General features: G+C 47.6%; 1 protein-coding gene across 4 annotated transcripts in view; it reads right to left on the minus strand.

The window, feature by feature from the left end:
• The window catches only part of ATG5 (autophagy related 5), a 127,005-nt gene extending 121,884 nt beyond the window's left edge, over positions 1–5,121 (minus strand). The window contains exon 1 of one of the 4 annotated variants that reach the window (XM_038554844.1): positions 4,868–5,121. The gene's annotated coding sequence lies outside the window, so the exon portion shown is untranslated. Of the gene's footprint in view, positions 1–4,424; positions 4,675–4,867 lie in introns of those variants that run through there. The other 3 variants (XM_038554841.1, XM_038554842.1, XM_038554843.1) reach the window with 3 other exon arrangements.
• Between the last annotated feature and the right edge of the window lie 879 nt (positions 5,122–6,000).

Genomic DNA, 6,000 nt, shown 5'->3' on the forward strand with positions numbered 1-6,000 from the left:
TCTCAATTTCATCCAACAAGCCTACAAAGCCTGTAACATTTTAAAACAGATTAAAACTGCTACATAGTAGCAAGTGTACAAAGAGATTCCAAGTCTGAGAGAGAGGGAAGTAGCCCGGAAGTGATTTCAACACTTAAGGCACATAATAATGAGTTGCCTGACCTCGACTGGTAACAGTGGAGAGATGAGAGTCAGATATGAGGTCTTTCCAAGGAAGAATGAATAGAAAGTTAATGAAAAACTGGCTGAGGGATAAGAACAAGGACAGGGAAGATTTAAATCCCAACAGTAAACATACAGATAGATAAGGTTAAGGGGTTTTGAAATCCCGTGGGTTTAAACCCAGACTTCCACCTACAAGCAGTGTGTCCTAGTATCCTGACATCTTTGAACTTTGTGTTTGTAAATTTCACAAGGCTGTTGGGTGTTTAGCATCTCGTGACCACTCAATAAATGGCATATGTATTTAATACATGGTTTCTTCATGCCTCCATGGCCTATCTGCTTAAACTCCTCATCTTCTTCTCTTTGGACAATTCTTAATCCTCTTTTAAGAGTCAGCTTAAACTGTTGGTGGGAATGTGAACTGGTGCAGCCACTCTGGAAAACTGTGTGGAGGTTCCTCAAAGAGTTAAAAATAGAGCTACCCTAGGACCCAGCAATTGCACTACTGGGGATTTACCCCAAAGATGCAGATGCAGTGAAAAATCGAGACACTTGCACCCCAATGTTTATAGCAGCAACGTCCACAATAGTCAAACTGTGGAAGGAGCCTCGGTGTCCATCAACAGATGAATGGATAAAGAAGATGGGATCTATATATACAATGGAATATTACTCAGCCAGTAGAAAGGATGAATACCCACCATTTGCTTCGACGTGGATGGAACTGGAGGGTATTATGCTGAGTGAAGTAAGTCAATTGAAGAAGGACAAACATATGGTTTTATTCATTCAGGGAATATAAAAAATAGTGAAAGGGATTAAAGGGGAAAGGAGAGAAAATGAGTGGGAAATATCAGAGAGGGTGATGGAACATGAGAGACTCCTAAATCTGGGAAAGGAACAGGGGTAGTAGAAGGGGAGGTGAGCGGTGGGGGGTTGGGGTGACTGGGTGACGGGCACAGAGGGGGACACTTGATGGGATGAGCACTGGGTGTTATGCTATATGTTGGCAAATCAAACCTCAATAAAAAATATACAAAAAAATAATGTAAAAAAATAAAATAAAATAAAGTACTATTACTATGAAGACTATTAAAAACAAACAAAAAGAGTCAGTTTAGCATCAGTTCCTTGGGAAGCTTTCCACTAAGCAATCTCCCATCTAATTACTTCTACAACAGCATGTTATAACCATGCATTGTGGTTATGTTTATCTTATCTGTCTCCTGCCTGTCACCACATTGAACTCTGAGTTCACTGACAGCAGAAGTAGTCATATTTACTTTGTATCCTCAATATTAGCATAATTAGCACACAGCAGGCTCTGGAATTTTTGTTAAACAATTGGAAAATGTATAAAATATATAAATTGAAAAGTTATACTACCTACTTAAGAAACTTTTCCACCTAAAGTCTTCTCCAAATCAGTATAATCACACTCTAAATTCAGCAAATTTCATTACTTTACAAGAATATTTTCCCCTGTCATATGTACACTACACTTTCATCACCGTGCATCCAATTATTAGAAGGCAATGTTTTGGAAGCATAGAAATCACAACCTATGATGCAGTCTATCGGAAGTAAGCTTCTGGAGGACAGAGCTACTTCCTGATTGCTGCATTCTCTGCAAATTAATTCAAGGCCTGGAACAAAGCAGGTTCCCAGCCAACGATATTTAGCAAACAGCACAAGGAGTATAATAAAAATATAATGCACAATTAACTAGTCTCCTTCACACTACAAACCATGAAAGGCTAACCTATTACCTGAAATTATTGTGCTGACAAAGTACCCAACTACCTAGAAATTACTTAAAATATCAAATAACTACTAGTAGTAAATTTGAAAACATCTAAAAATAATCTATGCTGGCTGGTCTCTTTTTAAATTGATGTACACTAACCTCAAGAGTAGAACTTTGAGTACTGGCCAGCGTTCCTACATTTCCGGAGTCCATTTATTCTTTCACTGTCCTTGATCACCATTTCGTACCTCCTCTCTCCTCTAATTTTCACATCACCTTACTCACTCTTCCAGCTAATGAACTAGCTTTTTATTTCCTTCAGGTCACTAAGGATCAATGGTTATCAACAGGAGTTTTGATATATAGCCCAGCTGCCCCCAATCCCAGGGGGGGGAATAGCTCCTAAATCTCTCCAACCTCCTCCAAAGTCGAAGCGCACCAGGACCCAGTCCTTGAACCACGCCTTTGGAGAGCTCTCATGGCTTTAAACATCCTTCATACATTAACGACGCCTACATTTATATCTTCAGCCCAGACTTCTCTTCTGACCTCCATTTTTACATTTTACATATACCACGCAACACCGACATTTCATTTGAAAACTTAGGATGTGCAAACAGAAACTGTTTCACACCTTCCCCCCTCATCTCCTATTACTCTATGGTCTTCCCCAAATCACTAAGTGGTAATTATTCTTTAGTTGCTAAAGCCATAAATCTTGGGAGTCATGGGCAGCCCCGGGTGGCTCCACGGTTTAGTGCCACCTTCAGCCTCGGACATGATCTCGGAGTCCCGAGATCGAGTCCCACGTCGGGCTCCCTGCATGGATCTTGCTTCTCCCTCTGCCTGTGTCTCTGCCTCTCTCTCTGGGTCTGTCATGAATAAATAAATAAAATCTTAAAATATATATATTTAGATCTATATATATTTAGATATATATAGGGAGTCATCCTCGACACCTCTTCATCTCTATTGCTTTGGCTTAGACACAAGTCCGGAATCTGGCCACTCCTCACCGTCACCACTATTATTACACCGATCCAAGTCACCTTGACTTATAACCTGGATAAATGACATAGGAAGGGATCTCATTATTTCCGCCCTTGCTACAGACAGCACAGCATCAGAAAGATCCTTCTAAACACAAATCAGATCAGTTTACTCCTTTACTCAAAGCTTACTATCTCATTCAAAGTAAAAACTAAAGCTCTTACAAAGTCTTACAAGGCTGAATATGATCTGACCACATTGATGATCTACCTCTCCCCCTTTTTGCTCACTCCGCTCCAGCCAAACTAGTTGGTAGGCTCCTGGCTCGGGGACTTTGCGGTACAGGACACACTTCTTTACCACTTTCAGGTCTCTGCTCAAATATTCTCTTTTCTAAAGCCACCACCGCAATTTCCTATGCACGCCACCAACATTCCTCGTTGAAGGCTTTATTCCTTCTCTCTCTTGCACTTTTCACCACCCGACCTATTTTTAGATTAATTTTTACATTAATGTGTCCTTCTCCCTCCTTCAAAGTGAACTCCATGAAGGTACAAATGTGTACTGTTTTGTTCACTGGTTACTGTCGCATTTACTATTTGTGCAATGCCTGGCACGTAACAGGCACTCAGTATTTGTTAAATTGATAAAGCAGCCCTACAGTGGAGTATGTAAATTATTCCAAATAGTCATGGTCATGGGAATCCCTGGGTGGCTCAGCGGTCGAGTGTCTGCCTTCCGCCCAGGGTGTGATCCTGGAGACCCGGGATCGAGTCCCACGTGGGGCTCCCTGCATGGAGCCTGCTTCTCCCTCTGCCTGTGTCTCTGCCTCTTTTTCTCTCTGGGTCTTTCATGAATAAATAAATAAAATCTTATAAATATAGATAGATAGATAGATGATAGATAGTCATGGTGAGATGGTGCCATTCTGTTCATCTGGGTCTTTCATGAATAAATAAATAAAATCTTATAAATAAATAAATAAATAGTCATGGTCATATGGTGCCATTCTGCTCATCTGGGTCTTTCATGAATAAATAAATAAAATCTTATAAATAAATAGATAGATAGATAGTCATGGTCATATGGTGCCATTCTGCTCACCCCCCCCCCCCCCGGTTTAACCAGCATATCTTTGAAGATCAGGGCACACACTCAAATCTAGCATAAAACTCTAAAATTCCCCCCTCAACTACTGTCAACTATTACCCTCGGCCCCACACCTTTACTTCCCTCAACAAACCCATCTGTGGCAACCACAGACCCATTCCGTTCAAAGCCCAGCCCGAAAGGCTCTGAGCCTCATCAAGCGGGTTCTGCAAGGCCTCGGGGGGGGTCCAGCAAGCGGTCTCGAGACCTGCCGAGCCTCCCCCAACCCCTCAGAAAAATCCAGAACGAAGCCGGTTTGGTGTCCCCTACGTTCCTCCAGCTGCAGGGAGGATGCTCTGAAGATCGCCCGGGGCAGAAGAGGAGGTGAAAGTTCTCTGCCGACAGAAAGAGAAAGGACTCGGCGGGCGCTGATCAGCACGACCGCGAAGACGGGGCTTCCTGGACGCCGTCGAGAAGACAGACGGGAGCTCGCAGGCACCCGCCGGGGCCGGGCCCGGGCACAGACCTCCTCTGATCACTGTTCCACGGGCGGGCGGAGAGGCGCGTCTCGAAGCAAACTCCGGAGCCTCCGAGGAGGCGCAGGGCTTCCTACTTTTGCGAGGAACTGACACCTCTGCCCGGGGCGCGACAGCGTCCGGGCGCCCCAAGGTCCCCGGGGCGGGGGCGGGGGAGGGGGAGGGGGAGGGGGAGGGGGCGGCGTCTGGTCAACCCCGCCCCCGCCCCCCCCCCCCCGGCGGCCGCCCGCCCCTCCCTCCCGCCACACCTACCTGGCACCTCCCCAACCCTCTCCTCCGGGCACTGCCCCCCACCCCGCACACGCGCACGCACGCGCACACACGCGCACACACACCCTACCAGAAACGCCAGCTCCTTCCCCGGCGTCCCGCACCGCAGCACACGCCCGGGTCCCGGGCCGAGGCAGGGCGGCGGCGGCGCACGGCGCTCTGACACCCGGTCCCGCAGGGGCGCGCGAGCCTGGAGTCCCGAGAGCCCGCGCAGCCGCAGAAGGCAGCGCGGCGCGGAGGCCGGAGCCGAGCCCGCCTGCACTTCCGCCCGCCCGGGATCCTGCAGACACAACCCGCAGCGCCGCGGGGCCCGGGGAGCCCGCGACGCGTCCAGTCACCCTGGGCGCCCGGAGATGACGTCACGGGGACCCACGTGGCCCGCGCTCCGCCCTCGGCCTTTCCGCCCAACCCGGCGGGGCGGCCGGAGCATGCGCAGACGGAGCGGGGAGCCTGGCTGGCGGGGCGGGCGGCGCGAGTTCGAGCCCCCTGGCCGGTTGATGACGAACCGAACCCCCTTTTTTAGGCGCGGTCGCTGGTTTTCGAGGCGGCGGTGGGGGGCGGGGGCTAATATAAGTTCTGTAGGAGTAGACAGTTTGAAAAGTACCGAGACGCTGCCCCCGTAGGGCTTGACCGCAGCATCCCTTTCCCGGCTTCCCAGGAGAATGTTAATCCGAGATGTTGATTTTCTTTTTTTTTGTTTTGTTTTTAATAATAATAAATTTATTTTTTATTGGTGTTCAATTTGCCAACATACAGAATAACACCCAGTGCTCGCCCTCAGTGCCCGCCACCCAGTCACCCCCACCCCCCGCCCTCCTCCCCTTCCACCACCCCTAGTTCGTTTCCCAGAGTTAGGAGTCTTCCATGTCAGATGTTGGTTTTCAAAGTGTTTTCTCGTCTGTTTTCGCGTTTGAGCTTCTCAACTTTTGTCAGACCCACGGCAGGGATTAGTGGCCGCATTCAGCAGAAGGAGAGACTGACTGCACGTGAGCAGGGAAGCCCTACTCCTCCAACCACCAGGGCACACCTGTATCTTTCTGTTGGTGGAAACAAGAGCAATTATCTAAAAAAAAAAAAAAAAAAAAAAAAAAGAGCAATTATCTTTAATTTAAGGCTTGCTCCCAAAGCCCTGTTGGAATTGCATCTATTCGTAAGGCTTAACTGGGCAATCGACATCTTTCTCTTAAATATGCAGGCCCTGCA

This window comes from Canis lupus, chromosome 12, assembly GCF_011100685.1.
Source record: "Canis lupus familiaris isolate Mischka breed German Shepherd chromosome 12, alternate assembly UU_Cfam_GSD_1.0, whole genome shotgun sequence".
NCBI classification, from domain to species: domain Eukaryota; kingdom Metazoa; phylum Chordata; class Mammalia; order Carnivora; family Canidae; genus Canis; species Canis lupus.